This window comes from Temnothorax longispinosus, chromosome 6 (assembly GCF_030848805.1).
Source record: "Temnothorax longispinosus isolate EJ_2023e chromosome 6, Tlon_JGU_v1, whole genome shotgun sequence".
NCBI classification, from domain to species: Eukaryota; Metazoa; Arthropoda; class Insecta; order Hymenoptera; family Formicidae; genus Temnothorax; species Temnothorax longispinosus.
In genome coordinates this window covers 9674427-9696117 of record NC_092363.1, presented here as the reverse complement: position 1 = coordinate 9696117, position 21691 = coordinate 9674427, and the positions used below count along the sequence as shown (strand labels likewise).

Genomic DNA, 21691 nt, shown 5'->3' with positions numbered 1-21691 from the left:
TCGCGGCCATCTTGTCGTGCCGCGTCGTTCTCATCGTTATGCGGAATTACTGCGTCTCGTTATATTGAGTTAAGTTTCTCATGGTGATTCGTGTGCAACTCGGGTTCGCAATCGCGTGCCCGACGGACCATAAGTGCGCCTGAGCATTTCGCAAATCATCGTGTTCGCGGTTGCTCATCTGCCTCGCGAGCAAGATATCCGTCGGTCGTGTTCAAGATCTCCGATCGCGAGGGCGGTACTCAATCGCTCTTCAAGATTTCCGTTTGCAAGCCATTGCAGAGAGTCCGAGCAACGCAAGATTTCCGTTCCGACATTCATCGCGAATGCTCAGCCCGCTCGGTTGCGCGAGTACGAGAAAACCTTGTAAACTACCGTGTTGAAATAAAGTGTGTTTGTGAATTAAATCAAAAGGGCGTGCGTTATCTAAACCCACTCCTCGCTAACTCCTAGGCTCTTGCCCCGCGCCCTGGTCTGTGTGGTCCCGGCATTCATTCGTGTTCCGAGGGCACCTTGGCAGAGCACGAAACAAATTGCTAATGGTATTTTACGTGCAAAAAATTCTCCTTTATTTTGTTACGTTAAACCCCGGAATTTGTGGAATATTAGTTTTAAAGAATAGCAAGAGAAAGGCTATCTAGAGGAGGGGAGATAGGAAGACGTAACTAGATCTTATCGTATTTCGAGTGCACGCTGGAAAAAGCGCGTGCCTCAAGACGAATGCACGTTTTGGAAAAATCCAGTCGTGGGTCAACGTCCAGGAGGGACGGTATTACGTCTACTGTGAATTTCGTGCACTCGTTCTATTTTTGGTCAAGGAAACTAATCCCTATTACCTAGGATCGGACCATGTGCAATTTCAGAGAGAGCAAGGGAGCTGAAGACGAGGTCTTATTCTAAGAAATAAATGGTACTTTCTTTACAAATGATATACATTTATTAATAAAGAAAAGAATTTAAACACGTATCAATCAAAGAATATGGAGCATCGAGCCGTAACTGGGTGTTGGTGTTAAAATATTCTATATTTAAGTTAAAACTACAGACGTTTCTCGGACCTTTATAGGATTATCCTCAGTGTCGCATTACAAATAAGTCGGTTAAGTTAAAAAGTTATTGTATATTACATAAAAATTAAAATAACGCAATAGATAGATCGCTGTATTAAGAGTGGACAGCACTTTAAAATTGTAATAATTTTGTCTATTTAAAACAATTCTGTGGGATTTCAAAAAATAAGTACGTACATCAAAATCTGTTTCCTTCTGTCGTGAATTATGTTGTAGGGTCGACATTTCTGTTACAATGTGTTTTGTTACAATAAACTGACAAAATACTCGGCGGCGAAAGAACGATACCGTATATATAAACAGAGAGGAATGGAAAGGGAGGGGGCAAGGAAAAGTAGGAAAAGCACAGAGCTAATAGAATGGGAACAGATTGAAAACAGAAAGATAATCTTCCGAAAGAAATTCAGTATCGTTTTGCTTATTTAATGGAGAAACATTTATTATAAAAAGAAAAGAATTAACACATTTGTTATAAAAAGAAAAGAATTAAAAAAATTAAACAGAATATTATTACAAAATAGAAAAACAGGTAAATTATTATATATATTGTCACGTCTTTTTTTTTGAATCGCGCACGAAGCGCAAGACGGATCAAAAGGAGTTTAGGGAGAGAAGGATGGCAGGCCTTTCCGACGGTCTCCCCGATCGGTCCGACAACGATACTTTATATCAAGTTGGACGCCAGACGCTTAATATTCGCGTCCACTAAGTTTTCCCCAAAATCGCGACATCCACGCTAACTCGAATATAACGATAGTTTACGCAGTCGGACCGGCGGGTGATCGGCCAGCTTGACCTAAGGCCAGCTCAGCGAGGACAGAAACCTCGCGTAGAGCAAAAGGGCAAAAGCTGGCTTAATCTCGATGTTCAGTACGCATAGAGACTGCGAAAGCACGGCCAGTCGATCCTTTTGGCTTGAAGAGTTTTCAGCAAGAGGTGTCAGAAGAGTTATCACAGGGATAACTGGGTTGTGGCGGCCAAGCGTTCTCACACAGCACAGGATATTTTGAGGGACATTTGTGCATCCGCTGGATATCCACCGGATATTAAATATCCACTGGATATCCACCGGTTATTGAGATATCCCACTTTATCTGTAGGACGTCCCTCAGATAAAGTGTGCTGTGTGGGTTCATAGCGATGAACGCTATGGGCGGGGTTGATGAAGGGCAGCGCAAAATTCGGCGGGGTGACGCGTAAATCAAACACTCAGATATTTAATAATAGTCAGTAACAGTCTTTATTATAACTTAGAAATACTATGAGATTGAATGGTAAAGAGAATTATTGAATAGCGGAAGTTAGAAATTAAACTGAGTCGGATTATTAAATAGCAGAGATAAGACATTAAATTGTATTAAAGGGGATGACTTAACAGAATTAGATAATGTAACGATGAGAGAACATTAACTTCGGAATCTGATTAAACACAATAAAAGTAGGCGCGAAATAATAAGTAACTAGGACGTAATATGGAACGTAAAGTAGAATTACATACTAGAACAAGAAACAGAAAATATGCTCGAATACGAAGTAAGATTGAACATGAAATATCATCCAAGTAGTGCTGCGCTACGCTCGGCGCGCAAGAACTTATTGAGTAAATTACACAAATTTACTGGTATAATGAATATATTTACGGAACGCAGATACAGGCGGCTTGCGGCAAGGCAAGGCGGAAACAAACTGAGACTATATAAAAACTAAGACGTATATCATCTGAAGGAGTGCATAGAGTGCATAGGGTGCAGTATAGACTAGGGACATTATCTTACTAGTAGAAGTATTAACCAATTAGAATCATACAAAGAAATAGGCCAATAAAAATACTTCTAACAGAACTCGACGTCCGAAATCGTGAAAGGGTTCTATCGCCAAGATGTAATATGCTCGCAGAAGGCGCGAGACTCTAAACATAACGCGAACTATAGTACACGAAGGTATAACACGCGCGAGAACACTTAGGACGACACAAAATATAATACGCGAGGACATTCAACATAACGCGGAATACCGCACGCGAATATAATAAATAAACGGACGTTGAACACGGAATATCGCGCGAAAAGAGACTGAATCTAACACAATTATTTCCCGCGAAATCTATCACGCGACAACACAAAGTACAACGCACAATAATACGCGCAATAATACACGCGGTCGCGAGCACAAAGAACCCGAGAAATGATTCGGCCGCTACCGCAGTCGCCTACGTTCGTTCCGCGATCTCCAAGAGCTTATACGCGATCCCCTGAGCCAACGAGACTATCCTGGGGCCCCTCGCTCTTGATGCCGACCACCAACGCTAAAATTACGTCTTTTCGGCAGTTAACACTAATTATTCACGCGTCGGCACCTGAGCGAAGGCGCGACCCGGAGGGCGGTGTCGTGGCTTTACATACGCGAAATACCTGAGGCAACCTCACCGAAAGTCAGCTTGTCTCCTTCAACGGCTCGTAGTCGTCCGGGCTCGGGCTTCGGCAACCAGCGGTTCGAATATTGTACGCGAAATCTCTAAGGCGCGATAGCCGGGCGCCACCAAAAACACGTATTACGCCGGAGGACGACCAGGAAGTGCGATCGTGAAAATTCGCTCGATAGCGAAATCGATGACGTGACCTACTCAGAGCGTGCGCGGCCCTTCGGCGCGATAGCGCGGGTCAATTAGGGGCGGGCTCGCGGGTTCGCGACAGATCCTCGCGCAGTGCTGTCGGCAGCAGATCCTGCGGGGGCGTTCTATGACCCCTCGCTTTTGCAGCGGCCTCTCGGAATTCTTAAGCAGCGGTCCGGACACGCTGATTCCTCCATAATGCTCCCTTGTGACCCGGGGGTGCTGGCCAGCCACCCCCGGAGCCCGGTTACTGCAATGGAGGTTAGCCGGGGAAACTCGTTCTCTCCCTGTTGTTTCAAGCTTTGTTCGCTGCCGCACCACGCTGCCGCTAACAATCGCCTCCGTCGGTCGATTCCTCGTCCTGGTCCTCCCTGCTTACTCCAATTTTCCGGATCCTCCGTATCCCAACAGGTTGTTTCGTCTCGGCGAGATGCCGATTAATAATACGAAAGAAAAGAAAGGTATCAGAATTCGGAAACGCAATTTAATTATGCCCCTGGAGATCTCGCAATCGCCTCCCTGGATCGTCTTCGGGCGCGAAACCCGCGCCTTGTGACGGCGGCGGGAACGCTGCCACGATGCAACGAAACTGCAACGTCACAATATATAATATATATATATATATTTTTTTTTTTAACAGGTATCTTATTTTACCTTCCTGCAAGTATATATGCTATTCGTGAAATGAAAAAAAAAGTTGCTCCAAAATGACACACCCTAATATATATATATATATATATATATATATATAGACAGACAAGAGCGAGCGGATATTTCGGATTTACTATTGTTGGTTGCGATCGTGGAACGTCTCAGGCCCGGTGGTTGCGGCGGTAACGCTGGATTCTTCCGGGGCCTTGACTCGGTTCAGGGACTGCGGCGTGATGCTGACGCGCATAGAATTGATTCGCGATTGTTAAGCCGCAACGCAACAGAAGAAGTCGCGATTTTTATACAAAACTAAGAAGGCGGGATTATTTTTTAATATGATTTGATTGGTGGAGTTCTCTTTCGATCGTGACGTAGGTTTCGGTTTTCCGCCTATCCCTTGGCGAGTTATCCAAAATCGTCATTGCCTATGAGTAATTTCTAGTTAGCGACTATTCATTGGTGAGTACGTTATCACCTTGCCCTTTGACAGTCCCTTCCAGAGGCTTAGCTTTATCAATTGCTGCGAGTTGTGGATCTTAGGTCGAATCCGCGTTTTACGGAAAAGCGTGAGATTAATCCGTTTGTGCCCCGAGAGTTCACCCAGATCCTTATGGCGTTTTTAATTTATTGCGACCTATGCCACGAAATTTCGAGATCATTGAAATTTCGTGCTTTATTTTGTGGAATTAGATGGAATGCGACAAACAAGTCTATAATTTGCCTATTTTATTAAACTCGAGTCTTCTGGAAGGTTTCGTTATTTACTCTTTAATGAGCGATGACAGTTGGAGTGCATCCGCTTCGTCAATTGATAACCGCTATTTTATGGTTTCCGTCTATTTCGTGTGATGAAATGAGTGATTCCACGAAACAAAGAAATCGTGGAGTCAATAGGACGTAACAATATGTATATATGTCTATCGATATTTCGGGCTTTATCGCTGTCAGGTGGACGTTAAGAAATACGTTTGTGCCGGCAGAGAGTCGTAGCGATTTTTAACGTGACTGATTATATTAATTCGGTACCCCATTAAAGATCGAAGACCCCCTGTTGCGAACCAGAATTAATCCATGATTTTCTTATATCGTAGATCCTCGAAAGCAGTGGTTTTGGCATGAGTACGCGACATCGATTCGCGAAATTAATTAGAACATTATAAGATAAGATTTTATTCTTCTCAATAAATATTCTTCCATTAACGCTAGGGTCAGTCATACTTCTATCTTGCTGATAAAAAGACAGTAAAGTGGATATGGATAAAATTGTTTTTATATGAAAATTGTAACGATGTGTTCTAATAATTTCATCGTTCCTAGTAGTTACCAGCCGGATGCCACTCGGCCGAACACAAGCCGAGCTAAATCATGGACGTGATGTGTCCACACTTTAATCGTATACATTTTTAATCGTATATAATTACGATAACAAGCCACGAGGCGAAGGCTTGAAGCGCCGTAACAGAAAAAATCAAAGAAAAGTGGAGCAGATATACCGTCTTAAGATGCCCTCTAGATTTATAGTTGAAAAATAAGGCGGGATTTAAGCAAACGCTCAAGGCGTACCTTATTCAAGATGATCTTATTTGGGAATGTCTTGATGTGATTCATAAACACATCTAAGCATGACCTTAAGGCTACCTTATTTAGTGTGAATTCATAGTCATTTAAGACCATCTTATTTCACAAACATATTACTAAATGAGGTGATCTTCGTCAAGACGTGTCCGAGGACGTCTTAAGCAACCGTTTTTGGGACATTTACGCATGTATTTTCAAATTTTGCAAACAATTGTTTGTGCCGTACTTTTAAATATAATTCTGTAACGACAATATCGAGTTGGTCTGGCTTATATCTTGTTCTTTCTTTTTTGCTTTCATGTGTGCAATCAGTAGTGAGATAGTTTTGAAGTGAGGTTAACCGTTAAACGCTTTCGATCGATACAAACGTGGGCCAGCACGGTGCAATCCAGGGCGTTAAGATATGTAAGTAATATTAATTTTCAAACAAATATAACTTTGGGCTACCGCACAAGCTTACTTTATGCTAAGTTTATTGATATTAAACTTAGATACGTATGTAACTTTAAACTTTATAATCAACGCAGGCTTATTCTTTAACTCATAACGACAATTTGTTATCGTTATAATGTTTTACTACGTGAAAAAGCTGCGCAAAGACATTGCAACGATAACGAAGTGTCGTTAAGAGTTACAGAATAGGCCTACTGCGTAATATACGTTACGGAAGAGTTTGTGCGTAGTAGTTAGATTTTAATAAAAGAATACAGTCAGTGCATGTGTAATCATTAATACAAAATATTTTATTTTTACAGAAATCTTGTGACCGTTCTGACCGCCCTCCTGTTTCTCTTTGTGCTGTATCGGAGGCGGATGTGACGTTTCTATACACGTAAGTATCTCAGGTTAAACGATTTTTGTAACAGATTGCCATATTATATGCCTTATTAAACATTTTGTTATTTTTTCAGAAATCTTGTGTGCCCGTACCGGTTTTATAAACATAAAATGTTTAATAAGGCATATAATATGACAATCTGTTACAAAAATCGTTTAACCTGAGATACTTACGTGTATAGAAACGTCACATCCGCCTCCGATACAGCACAAAGAGAAACAGGAGGGCGGTCAGAACGGTCACAAGATTTCTGTAAAAATAAAATATTTTGTATTAATGATTACACATGCACTGACTGTATTCTTTTATTAAAATCTAACTACTACGCACAAACTCTTCCGTAACGTATATTACGCAGTAGGCCTATTCTGTAACTCTTAACGACACTTCGTTATCGTTGCAATGTCTTTGCGCAGCTTTTTCACGTAGTAAAACATTATAACGATAACAAATTGTCGTTATGAGTTAAAGAATAAGCCTGCGTTGATTATAAAGTTTAAAGTTACATACGTATCTAAGTTTAATATCAATAAACTTAGCATAAAGTAAGCTTGTGCGGTAGCCCAAAGTTATATTTGTTTGAAAATTAATATTACTTACATATCTTAACGCCTTGGATTGCACCGTGCTGGTTTGCGCTGTCCCACGTTTGTATCGATCGAAAGAGTTTATCGGTTAACCTCACTTCAAAACTATCTCACTTGTCCATTGATTGCATACATGAAAGTGCGGATAATAATAAATCCAAAGTTCCTATTGGAGGAACCAACGAAAAGAGTACGGAAACAGCCGATCGAGAATAAGCATGGTTTTAAGTACGGTTTTCGCCAAGGCGATCTCAAATCAAATAAGACTTCCTTGAGCGAAATCTTCTTCGTGAAGACCGCCTTGTTTCACGACTATGAAATCTACCAATCTTAAGACGATTTTGATTGAATAAGGTCGCCTTGACCAAGATCGTCTTAAGAGCAAATTTGAGATTCGACTATGAATACGGCCCATAGTCTTAGCATTCATATTCATAGTATTTGCCATATCGGTAGTTTGCATTTTATTATTGGTATATTCTCAAAGAACAAGTTCAGAACCTTATTACATGCCATAGAGTAGATAAAATATACAGAATGAAGTTTACAGAATACGCGATAGTTTCCATAGTAATATTTATGCCGATGATACTCAATTTCCCCGATCCGAACTTAATATGCACACTTTTTATCCTTTTTACACTTTACGTCATAATTTTGAACAATCCGGAGGATCCCGAGGGAATTGAAGCACCTACATTCGAAACGCTACACTTTTTACATTTTTTACACTTACACACCCGACAAACTTATTTACGATACAAACGGACGAAAAGGGTGCTACATCTTTTACACTTACCGCACTCACGACTTAGTAATAGGTCTGCGGAACGAGCCAGCGTGCGCTCTACACTTTTCTTACACTTTGACACACACTTTGTACACCTTAGGGTGAAAACTTTATATTTCAGCATATCTTCGTTAATTACAGCGAACCAGAGAGAGAGAACGGCCAAAATGGAACTAATCCAGGCTAAAATTTATTATTTTACACACTTGATGTTATTTTCATATATACTTACCTACACTTTTTTACACTTTAGTGTTCTCTCTACACTTTTGTCAGGCCTCGAGCCGAATTAACTTACTTTGCATGATTTTATTATTATTTTAACATATGTGACTTCTTCCGAGTCACTCGATACCGTTCGAGTGACTCTTGATTCGCTCGTGCGAATCGTCGCGGTGCAGCGACGCGAAATGGTTCACGTTACGGCGATAGCCACTCGCGACGTTGCACTTTTGGAGGAGAGTTCCTCCCGAGGGTGTAGATGTCGAATGCAAGGATACCGACTCTACGCGCCGGTTACACTCAGAGTGTCGAAGGAGTCGTACCGCGTTACACCCGTAGGTATGACTAACCAATAGGAGGACTTCGCGCCTCAATAGGCATTCCGGCGCATGCGTTGCCTCGAAGTGGGGAGACTCGACCCGTTCCTCCAGGACAGTTCGTCGTGAAACTTCGAAGCGATAACACGCAACGGTGATCGCGCAACAATTCGAAGCCGACGTGGCTTATCCCATTGACCGCTAGCGTTATTAGTGTGATTCGAAACGACTTTACACGCGATACGGGATAACGTTCCTTTTGTGTAAGTCGACGTTTAGATTGATACACCTGCGAACGGACGATTAAGCCCGGTTCAGGGAGATGGTTGTAGAGTGAAGATATAATAAATTGTTATTTGTTTATCTTAAAACAAGAGTGATTAAATCTCGATCCCGATAATTATTCCTATCCGAATATCCGTATATTACGCAACGCAAAACAGGGCGTGGCCGACGGCTTTGAACACGTCCGCGGCGTAGAAGACGGCGGCCATCGAGCTGGAAGGAAGGAAGGGACATAGCAACAGCGAAAGGTTTCTGTATTTGAGCCTAAAAATACAGTGGCGACCGTATAATTCAGCCCAAGTAGTAAGTGGCTATATTTTGATTTTTATCACATCATTCGTTGTTCCGGTCACAACTTCACGGCATGCAACAGTCCTCACGCAGAGGCGACAAGAGGGACGTAAACCAGACAAAAAAACCAACGAAAGGTTACCAGTACGAGTCACGCGGATCTTTGGAGGAAGGAGTCCCTAGTCGAGTGAGTCTGACACAAGTGTCATCATTTGACCACCTCAGAGAAGCCACATGATAGTAGATGCGGGCACCATATCATTGTGGGATCTCTTCATCGGCTACGGGACCCTTTCTCCAAAGAAGGAAACGCGCTCCCGTATCAGGATCGCGCACAAGTGGGCGAAAACGAGACGAACAGAAATTCCCCATCCGGATGAGGAATTTCACATCACAAAACTAAGATACGAGTCAAGATTGGCCCGTCCGCGCGAAAAGGCCCAAGCCTTACCAAAAAGAGAACCACTAGGTCCCCCATCCCCGGCCGAGTCGAAGAATAAACCCGGCGATAGTAGAGTCGCGCACCCTCCCCCAACCCCACCGAGGAACTCGGGCGAAGGGCGCGGGGAAACGCAAACAGGACGGCACCGTTCCAAGCCGGGGGACCCCCCCAGTGGACGACCAACCGCGCCTTGACGCCACAAGAAGGCTCGTGGAACTCATTGCGAACAATGAGACCAGAGCCCAAACAGCGGTAGGCGACAGACCCACGACCGGCCGACCCCAGGGGGGCGGCCACGGTTGCCTGGACGTCTAAATTTCTCATTACTCTTTGCTCAATTGCCGGCTTTAATCCTCTAATAAAACATTTGCACATATCTCTTTCTAAAGATGCTTTAATATTCTGACCGGGAAGGGCATTTCCCGAATTTTTATAGGCTTCTAATATTTGTTTGCCTAATAGCTTTACTCGATTTGCATATGTAACGACGTCTTCTTCATTTTTTTGATATATGTGGCCTAGTTCTCCTTGCAACTGATAAATATTTTTAGCCGCGCCATAAACTTGTTCTAAATATTTTGTTAAAGAGGCTACTGTATCGAAATCTTGATCTTGTATGGTACGGCGAGCTTCGCCTATAATTCGGGTTCTGATTATTTTGGTGAATTGAGATTCTGCCTCATTGGGCAGCATGGATTTCGCTTCTTCGCATCCCTCGATAAAATATGTTAATGGAATATTTTTTCCGTCAAAAAAGGGAACGGCCTCTACCGCGTATTTTAAAGTAGCGAAAGGGTTAGCATACGCCATTGTATCTGTGGAATTATTACAACTTATAAAAGAGTTATAATCGACTTGACGCCTAGGTTGAATCGTTTTGTTCGAAGAATCGTCGGAAAACCGAAGAGTGAAATCGGACGTATCGTTTATGTTTTGTTTGTTCTCTACAGTATCGCCAACGTTTGAGGAGAAAATTTGTCTAGGTGCTGTTTTAATGTTGGGAAAGGGAGTTCATGTGTATGGTGTAGAACTACCGGGTGTAATTTTGCCTTGATTCTCTATGGCTTGTTTATAGAGATCATCAACTTGATTTTTATCAGATTTTGACCTCGTATTCATCACCACTCTCGATAAATCGCACTTTTCATCCCGGACGAGCCCCCAAAATTTAAAGGTCTGTTACGTCAGAACCCCGGAATTTAGATATATTGGTTCGACAGACAGCGAAGGAAAGGCTATCCAAGGGAGGGGGTATGGGAAGACGTAACGAGATCTTTATGTTATATCTCGGGTTCACGCTAGAAGGGTGCGTGTCTCGAGTCGAATGCATTTTTCGGGTAAACTTCGGTCGTGGGTCAAGGTTAGGGTGTACAACTCGGCTATTTTTCTTGATTCTGATTTTTACGTTGTTTTTATTTAGTATTTCTAGGACTTCATGAGGTCCAGTATATTGATCTCCAAATTTACCTGGCTTAGGCCCTTTTAGCAAAAACACGTGGTCTCCGGGTTTAAAGGTTCGAGGGTTAATTTTTTTGTCGTAGTGTCTCTTGGATTTGAACTTAGCTTCGACGACGTTTTCACGAGCGTTCGTCTGTATAGTGTGGAGTTGTGTGACGAGATTTATTATGTACTCGCTGTAATTAGCTAATTTATCTTCTAGAGCCAGAGGTTCGTTTGATGGAATTCTCGCTATTTTACCGAAAACTAATTCATACGGAGTATGTTTCGTTGCTTCGTGTATACTGGTATTATAATTAAACATTGCTAGGCTAGTCCATCTATCCCACTGTTTTTGTTCGTTTGCGTATTGTTTAAGATATTCTCCTAATGCATGATGTGATCTTTCTAACGATCCGTTTGATTGAGGGTGAAAAGCAGTTGTGCGAAATTTGCGAATTCTGAATATTTTAGCAATCTTTTTCATTTAGGGCCGGTTGTTCCACTTTCAGATAAACTATCTAGTAACTTATCTGATGGATAAATGTCTGTAGAGCGTTGTTCCATTTCTCGGTAAAATTTAACTTCCTGATAAATGGCCTCTATCGACAGATAAATTACACGGTACTTTGGGTACCGTGTAAGACTTATCTGACAGATAAATGCGTAGTGGGATTAGAAATCATACCCCGTCAGCGGGAGATGCGCAGCGCTGGTGTATCTGAAGTTTCACACATTTGTATATTAATATTTTGCGATAAAGAATTTGGATATTATCGAACGGACGGTATCGGACGGTATCGAAAATGGAACCAGGATTATGTGAAAATCAATTTCTTTATGGTGACGAAGATGATAACGAAAAATCTGATGAAGAAATATATATAGTAGTGCTTCGCAAACGATATACAGTTCGTCCACGTCCAGATTTATTTAACGAATATGATAATATAGAATTTGTATAGGATTAATAACCGTGGAACAACGCTCACTAAATAGCTGGTAAACTACCCGGTAAGATTTATTCTATAGGTAGTAATCTGTCGAGTAAGCCGAGATTTATCGAAAGGTGGAACAACCGGCCCTAAATCGCTAATAGAATTTCTTTCTTGGTCGGTTAATATTGCTTTAGGTGCCCCTAATACACAAATAAATCTGTCCACGAAGGCTTCCGCTATTGTTTCAGAAGTTTGATCTGGTAGGGGTACTCCCATGCAAAATTTAGTTAATTGATCTTGTAAAGTTAAAATATATTCATTGCCTCTCTCGGTTTTGGGCAGAGGTCCTACGATGTCCATTGCTACTTTATCGAAAGAAGATCCTGGAGTGTCAGTAATTATCATAGGCTGTTTAGTCTTTACTCGCACCAATTTTTTCAATTGACATTGTAAACATTGTTGTATGTATTGTTGAACGTCGGCTTTTAAATTTTCCCAGTAATATTTATGCTTAATTCTATGATAGGTTTTTGTAACGCCTCGATGTCCTCCGGTAGGCGAACAGTGGATTTCACCAATTATAATAGAACGGAGATCCTTTGGAGGATATTTAATTAATCCGTTACATATAATTAGTTTGGTTGTCGAATTAGTAAAAGTTAATTGTAAAACGGATTTTATGTTATTCCATGGTACGTTATTGACAGCATCTGTCTTTGCAATGCTGAGTGTTTCTAAATTTAGTCTGTCGGCGACTTCTTGTAAGTTTTTTATGACTGCAGTAATCTGCGTTAAGGTCATTGTTGGGCCTTCCCGTTGTCCTTCACTGATGGGTAGTGCTAGTAGGAGGTATTTTGACAGTTCTGTCCCGGGCACGGTTTTACATACAGGTCTGGAAACTTCAGTGGTGGGGGTAGGTCGCTTAATGAAGTTGTTTTTAAGTTCTCTAATAGCCACTAGAGTCGTTGTGATCGATGTTCACGTTGTGGCGAGGGACGCCGGAGGCCGGGAGGGATATCTGTCATATGAAATTTGGCGGAGTGGTTTTGTGTCAACTTCGAAGTCTCGACATTATAGGTTCGAATCTCCGTGCCCTTAAGTTTTTTTTAATCCTTTCTCAAGCAATGTGATAAATAATAATGCTTTAAATAATTTAAGACTATAAATTAATAAAATATGTAGATATATAAAATAAATACGAGTTTTTATTCTGAAAATTAAGAACAAATAAAAATATCTTTTTATATGTTTATTTTTATCCTTTTTCTTTTATTTTTGTGGGTATAGCTAATTATTATCGGCCACTGAGCTTTTTTAAGATATAATTAATTAATAAAGATTAAATATGTCTATATATTTTTTTTAACAATATTCAAACTGTTTTTGAAATCGATTTGATATAAAAATATGTTTTAATTGTTTGATTATTCGATAAATATATATATAACTGTAGAATATAGTGAAGAGTGATTCTCTCCAAATTTTTAGGGAATCACGTTCTTGTGACAACAAAACAATTTAGCAAGTATTTGCGACAAGACGCGGTTTCCCTTAATTATTATTAATTTTTTTTAACAAAGAGCGATTCTCACCAAATAATTTAAAGACCGCTACAGAATAAATTGTTAATAAAAAATTAATAACAATTAAGGGAAACCGCGTCTTGTCGCAAATGCTTGTTAAATTATTTTGTTATTACAAGAACGTGATTCCCTAAAAATTTGGAGAAAATCGCTCTTTGCTATTGATCGCTGCAGAATAAATTATTAATAAAAAATTAATAATAATTCAGGGAAACCGCGTCTTGTCGCAAATACTTGCTAAATTGTTTTGTTATCACAAGAACGTGATTCCCTAAAAATTTGGAGAAAATCGCTCTTTGCTATTCTACAGTTATTTATCGAATAATCAATAACAATTAATTAAAACATTGTTATATCAAATCGATGAAAAAATTGTTTAAATATTGTTAAAAAAAATATATAGATATATTTAATCTTTATTAATTAATTATATCTCAAAAAAGCCCAGTGGTCGATAATAATTAGCCTATGATACGTTCGTACCCCCCCGAGGAACCCACATGACATTTGAACGTCTCCCTCCCGCGAGACGTTTCGCTGTTAGCGCCCGCTGCTAGCTTCAGCTATACGAGTTTTCGGGTTACGTTCATCTGCGGACTTCGATGACAGCGACGTGTAGTGGCTATGCTAGAAACTAAATGCATCTTCGATAAGCGACCATGCCCCCACCACTAGAATTAGCGGTAGTCTCCGGACCTGTATGTAAGACCGTGGTCCCGGGTGCTCTAAGGGGGGAGTGGGGCGGGGGGACTCGAGGGCGAGGGGGTCCGCCGGGGGGGGGACTCAAGGGCGAGGGGGTCCGCGGGGGGTGAAGCGGGGGGGGACTCGACGGCGAAGGGGTGTTGATGGGGGGGGTCGGCGAGCGTGTCGGAACATGTTGTTTATTAAATATTGATAAACATATCGTTGACAAGGGGTACCGCCGAGGGGGGGGGGGGTGTCCGCGTTCTAGGACGAAGGAGGGTAAGTATCCGCGTTTTAGGCCGAGGTGGTCCGCGGGGGGGGGGTCGTCACTTTATCGGCGCGGGGTTATTACAAAAGCTAACGGGCACCGTTCGGCTGCTGGAATTTTATCGGCGGCGCGCCGCGGGAGGATGGGGATCCGCGTCCAACGGCCACTTCGTGCGTCGGTCCGCGTGACGTCACACGCCGCGCTCGCGGCTTCTCTCTCGCTCCCGTTCCCCCTCATTGATGTTCTCTCTTGCTCCCGACCTCCTTTGTCTCTCCCCCGTTCGCGCGCGTCTTCTCGTTGGCGTTCTCTTTTCCTCGCACGCGGTCTCTCTCGCTCCCGTCCCCCCGTTCGCGTTATCTCTTCCTCGCGCGGATTTAACTTAATAATTATTATTATTATTTAAAATATTATTATTATAAAATATACTTAATAATAGTAAAGAAAACGGAAAAATGAATAATAAATAATATATATGGAATTAAGCATAAAAAATATTTATTCATAAAATTTAAAAATTTTGAAAATTATTACACCTTTTTTTTTTCAATGTCAAACTCATTTTCTATATTAAATAGTCTTCGTAATCCGAAGATGTCTTCGTCTCCCGAAACGCCCCATATTTCCTCGTTATATTCGGAATCCACTCTTCTGAACCAGCGTACCAAACGCTGGTGATGTATATTGATAAATCCACGAATTCGGATTTCATCGAAATATATAAAATTGGGCTAAAAGGAATTTAAAAAAATTAAAAAAAAAGTTTAAAAAATTTTTAAAAATTTAAAATATGTGAAAAAATATTTATACACACCTGTCTGTGAGGGATCCGAACCCTCACCATATTGTAAAGGCGGACCTCGCGCACCGGCACGTTATCGACCCATATCCACTATAACGTTAACAGAATGGTTAATTTAAAAAAATATATAATATACAGTTATTTATTGTTGCGTGCATGCCGCCCGGTATGCTTTTTCAAAAAATGTTATGCCCAGGCCGACAGTGAGTCCGTGACTCTTCGGATTTCTCTCAGACACTTATTGACACTCGCGCACTCACGAAAATAACGACGATCGTTTATTAAAAGACTGCTCGCTGCACGCTTCAGCTTGGAGTTCGACAAGCATACCGGGCGACACGCACGCAACGGTATTAGGTATACATACTCCTACGGCGGGGTAAACGATTTCTATGCACTCTTCGATTCTGTGATATCTTTCCATTTCTTCTTCTTACACTGTGCTCTACTTGCGAACGTTTTCACACTACTGACTTAACTGACTGCAGAGGACTGAACCAGAGCTCAGAAAAGTAATTAAGATAAAATATATCTAGCATTACAATAGCGAGAAAGGATTCGTTGGAGCATCGACACCACATAGGCGAGCGTCGCCGGAGCATCGCTTCATAGTTTACGATATACGATATCTTAAATTTCAAGCGGCCCGAGTGGTTCGAGTCGAACGTCGCATATACGGCTCGAATGGAAATGCGTGTGAAGAAATTAAGTCATGATTTATATTAAAAAAAAAATACATTTTTTAATCTTCTTCTTTTACATATTTTTTGTTTTTTTACGTACTACGGTAGCGCACTAAAAAATAAAGCTGCGAGCTCACAATCGACGAGCTGATGTTTATCGATGGCATCGCTATCGCGTATTACATTCAATACTTGCGTAGGATCCGTTACAGTGGACGCGATTTTGGAGAATTGCGTGAACTTGACATCGACCGTTTCGACAATTCTACTCAATCGATGGAACATCGCGTTGATGCACAGATCAAGATCGAGCATACGGTGTAACGTCGATTAGGTCATCGTTAAGCGTACGTTTAAAGACTCGAAACGTACGAGTTTGACACCGTTAATCGTAGAAATTCTCAATGTTAGCGGTCCAACGCTTATAAAATCACACGTATCTTTACAGAATCGAATGAAATTCTGAATGTTCCGTCGTTGTTCGTAGAATCCCTTCCACGTTTCGAGGGACAGTATCAATTCCGTTCCTCGATGATCTCCTACGGCGATTTCCACGTAACTCGGTGGATCCACGTTAACGCCAACTTCAAGGAATTTGTATCCCGTAGCCGTCAACGCGTATCGTCTGCTGAGTATACGAACCACGCGACGCTTCAACGAAATGCTGTAAAAAATAACGAAATTAGTAATAAAAAATAATACAATTTATAATTTGCAATTTAAAAAAATATAAAGCTTTATAATTTAAAAAAAAAACGAAAAACTTACTTGTGTTACACTTGTTCTCGTACGATGGAGTTTCATCATCATCATCGTGAATCGGTACGTAATATTTCATACGTCTACTGCCACTGTTACCGCCGTTGCTTCCTTCAACGGAATACATTCTTTCTCTCGGTTATGAGAAGTGAACACCGTTCGCACAAGCAGTCGATACAAGACTAGTCGTATAAAATTAATCGAATATACGCGGCAACTTCTAAAACTATGATGAAGGAGGGGGAAATTAATGTTTCTGGAACGCGCAATCAGCGCTCTGAAATTTAGGAGAGGGGACTAAGGTAGGATGTTTTTTTTTATTAAGACGTATATCCCCCCCTCTCCCTTCCGCATGACATCAACCGCGAAACATGTTCAGACATGTTCGCTGAAACCTGATACCCCCCTCGAAGCTATCGAGTTAGAATTCGTTACGTATACCTACTTATTCTTTAATTTTGTACACTATCGACTAATGGGGAAAAGAAAATAAAACATTTTAAAATTTACACATACATATAAAATTTATTTTTTTAAAAAGATGACAATTTTTTCTGGCGTTTCGACCACCAGTTAAATATTTTTAATACATTTTGCAACGCGCAATTCTTAACGTGTTTTCCACATCGCATAGTATTGGTAGCATCTAGAATATTTAAAGATTCGATATCTTCGTAATCCGCATCCAGAGTCTCGATGTTTAGGTCTTTTCTCGCTTTATTCTCAAGCAGATCCACCAGCCATTCTCGTTTCTGGCATCCCTTGACGTACACGAGAGTCGGCATCTCGTCGTCGTCGTCGTCATCGTCGTCGTCGTTGTCCTCTTCCTCACCGAGCACGGCCGACGTAATTAAACGCTTCACCTTGCTGTACGGAACGTTTCCGTCTTCCTATCGTAATTCATGGTGATTGCGAATCAACCAGGAAGCGCACGATTTGTCGGATTTTGTGAGAAGATTCCACGGCATGGGGCATGTAAAGATGTAATGCGCCAGAACGGCCCCGTTTCTCAGCACCGCCGCCTCCTTCACGACAAATTTCATCCCGACGACGAAACCTTGCAGGTCGACGAACGTTGGTGCGGACATGAAGAGATATCTCTCTTTTTTCGATGCGTGAATCGAGAGGAATGACGCGGGTTTCGCGACACTCTGATTTTTATATCCTGCTCCCTTTTTTCCCCTCTCATAAAATATCGGGAGTTAAAGAGAGAGAAAATTTTCGTCGACGTTGCCGCGAACACTCAGACTATTTTGCGCACTACGTTGGTCAACGGATTGTACTCGATCACGCGATCGTGTATGACGAGACAGTACGCGGAGGTATTCGGCGGTACGTTCTCCATGCAATCGAATTCTAGTCTGACATCCACGGTGGCGTTTTTGACGGATTTGTTTTGTCGAGAGCAAGCGATGATCACGAACGGGCCGTTACGTAGAAAAGTCAAAACGGTGAGACTCGGCTCGAGATATTCGTATCCGTATAATAGCCCTTGCAGAAACGCGCGTACATATCGTACAAAATCGCCCATCTGTGTTTACCAAAGTCCAAATTCAAATCGTCGTACGGATAGACTTCCGAGTTTAGGTAGAGTTTTACGTTGGTCAATTTGCAGTCGTCGAATCGGCTCGTGTCCGCAGACATGACGTTCTTCCGACTCGTTTGCAGAGCGAAGACGACGTATCGCGGTTTCTCGAGCTGAGTCGCGGTCTTAATGGCCCACGAGTGCTTGGTCGTGTTCTGCAACAGGGGATACTCGTACAGATCCCACGAACGGAAACCCAAACTTAGATATCGTCCGTTTTCCAAGGCGCGCAGCATCGACAGCTTGTTGACCTCGCTCAATACCACGTGAGGCATTCACCACTGTATCTTGAGTAGTTTGACAGCAGGCTCCAACGCGAGACTTCCCACCAGACAATTGTTGTCGGTGCGCGATCGTATCAAGATTAATTCGTGACAAGCGTTGATCACCACGCGTTTGTAATCCTCGCAAAATCTCAGTAACAGGTTGAGCGGTACGCAGAAATTGAAGTATCCGTTCGGGTTATTATGTGGTTCCCAGCCCGCGTTTCGCAGGATCACGCTTCTGTCGGACGATACCGTTACGTAGTTCTTGAGCGTGCTGGTTATTTTTACGTTTCTGCAGTGATCAATCTCCACACCGTCGAGCTCGTATCGAATTTCATCAAACATGAACGCGACGCAATTATTCCCCAATACTACGTTATCGGCTTGGTCGGCTGCTTTGGCCACCGTCAATGTTCCTTCGACGTAGAGAAAACTTTCGCACGGCAACGTATACAGATCCTGCTGTTGTATGGGTATTCGTATCTCGTCGCTATACTCGAACGTTGTGTTGGCGTACGGGTTGTACGTGTGAGTCTCGATTTTGACGATGCGATCGTCAAAGACCGGCTCGCCTCCGATGTTAAGAATTTCAGTCATCGTTCAGATGTTTCGTACCGCGAACTCCAGAGATTGTAAAAATTTGGCGTTCGATGCGTTGAGCTTCTTTCTCGTCTCTGTTTTCGTCTCTGTTTTAACGCTACCGAATGCCGATTTGATGATATCGTCGATCGTCGCAGTCGTAAAGATATTCTTATCTGTCGCGTGTTCTGAGTCGTTCAACACGAGCATGTCACACGTCGCGCGTTATCGCTGTCGCCGTCGTACGTGCAATCTGACGGTGATCTCTTCTCCTCGAAAATCGAGCAATCGTCCGTCTTGATCCGTGACGCGTATCGTTAGATCCGTAACGCTTCGTGCGATGATCGGCAGGTAAATGATCTGCGCCGGCGTTTCCGATATCTTATTATATCCCGGTGGTACGTTCGGTGAAAATTCGTGTATCGTGTGAACACGATTGTCGTTGCTGTACGCACCCGCGGTCACGTTACACTCCACGCGGATAATGTTTACGTTGATAATATTAATCGACGCGTCCGATTCGTGCCACTGTCCCGGCTGCAATATACGCTTCGACGAGAATTCCAGCAGCGATCCAACGTTGTTCGGTTTGAAAATAGTGCTCCGCGAGGATGCTGCTCTTCCCGGTCAGCTTGAACGTTATAGACATGTCGGCGGAATCCGTTAACGAATACTGAGTCAACACGGCGCACCGTCAGACTTTAAATTAGCGTCGATCGTCCGGAGAAATCGCAGGCACAATTGTCCACAGATGCTCTGATTGTATCGCTGATAAGACGTGCAATTGTACTCAATCTTCGTCACGCTCGGCCCGAAATATTGCACCAATTCTTTCGGCGGTCGAAGATTGCCGAAACTGTCGAAATATAACGACTCAATCTTTCCTCTTCGCGTACGCTACCCAATGAGTACCGGGATCCGCTGTATCGTCTAAATTCACGATACCGCTCTCGTTTCGACGTACACCGCCGATCGGTAACGAATCAATCACGCATGAAGACACCTCTGAAAAACGGTACGCGCATACGCTTTGCCAGTCGATTCAATTGTACGTTAGTCGTAATACCCGCGGGCATATTTAACGTTTTTTTGACGTTTTTTTTATATTTTCGACACTACTCTTCGCTCGCGTTTGTGCGGGCCGAGATACAGCCCTCGTCCATATTTGTACGGAGCGAGATACAGTCCGCGACCTTCCACGGCGTGATTGTGACGTTGCATCTCTTCCAGCTGACGCCGCGCGGCTTTGTTATTGTTCACGGCCTTTACGACTCCCGCCGCTCCGCCGGCCAGAGAACCGAGAACTCCCAACAACGGTAGAATCGGCAATACGCCGCCTCGTTTCGCTGTCGAAAGTATCCGTTTTTTTGTTAGCTTTTTTTCTTCACCGTTTTCGATTTTTTTTTGTTTTCAAGCCCATTCCGAGCTTCGTCTTAGCTTTCATGGTCGCCCAGACGGCTATAGCGGCAGCTCTCTCTCCGAGAGTCGAATCTCTCGCGGTAATGCGTTTTCGCGCTTCCGCAGCGAGTATCTCGTCCGCCGCATGTCTCTCGGTGAAATCACGGTTACGCGAATAGGCTATGTCGTGCTCGCGACACGCCGCGTCCAATGGATTAATACCTTGATCGATTGGCCTCTCGCCAATCGTTCTTGTAAACGAGTTCCCGGACCGCAAAATTGATAGCTGGGAATGTGTAATTCGAACGGGAGTGCGTTTATCGCGCGATTTAACAGGCCTCCACCATTTTTTTTTGTTGACATTCACCGTAATCTTTTATCATTGGCGCGGAACCGTCGACGTGCGTTCGCTGCCACGGTTGATTGTAATGTTCGTAACAGCGACGATATGTCTGAACCTCCAAATCCGCCCTTATATGTTCCGAAAGCTTGTCCCACACGTAGTGGACGTGTGATCGCCGCACGTTTGCAGCAGAACGGCTTTCGGCACAAATTGCAGCTGTTTGGCGCTCAAGTCGCAAATATCGGAAGGTCTCGACAGTAGAACGAACATTTTTGCTACTGAGCGATTTGCGGTTCCGCTCGCCTATAAATAGGCGTTCGAGTCAGCTAGAAAGTCGGCAATGTGGAAAAAAATGAGATGCGTGCGACAACCGTTGGCGATTCGCGTGACGAACTGCGACGACAGATCACGGTCGATGGGAGGCAACGCGGAGAAGCGCAGACACGGTACGATGCTGCCGGCTACTATACGCGCGATCATTTGCGGCCCTTCGAATTGCGGTAAAACCAACGTTCTGATTAGCTTGCTGGAAAGTCCGCACGGTGTACGTTTCGAAAACGTGTACGTGTACTCGAAATCGCTGCAACAGCCGAAATATCGATATCTGGAGAATTTATTGACATCGATCGACGAAATCGGCTACTTTACGTTCTCCAATAACAGTGACGTCATTCCACCGAGCGACGCGCG

The 21691-nt window shown here is 42.8% G+C and overlaps 1 protein-coding gene and 1 pseudogene across 1 annotated transcript in view; both read right to left on the bottom strand.

Moving 5' to 3' along the window:
* Positions 1–21691, bottom strand: part of LOC139815069 (uncharacterized) — a 51134-nt gene that overhangs the window by 9662 nt on the left and 19781 nt on the right. The gene's annotated exons all lie outside the window — the stretch shown is intronic.
* On the bottom strand, positions 16171–16957 carry LOC139814808 (uncharacterized; annotated as a pseudogene).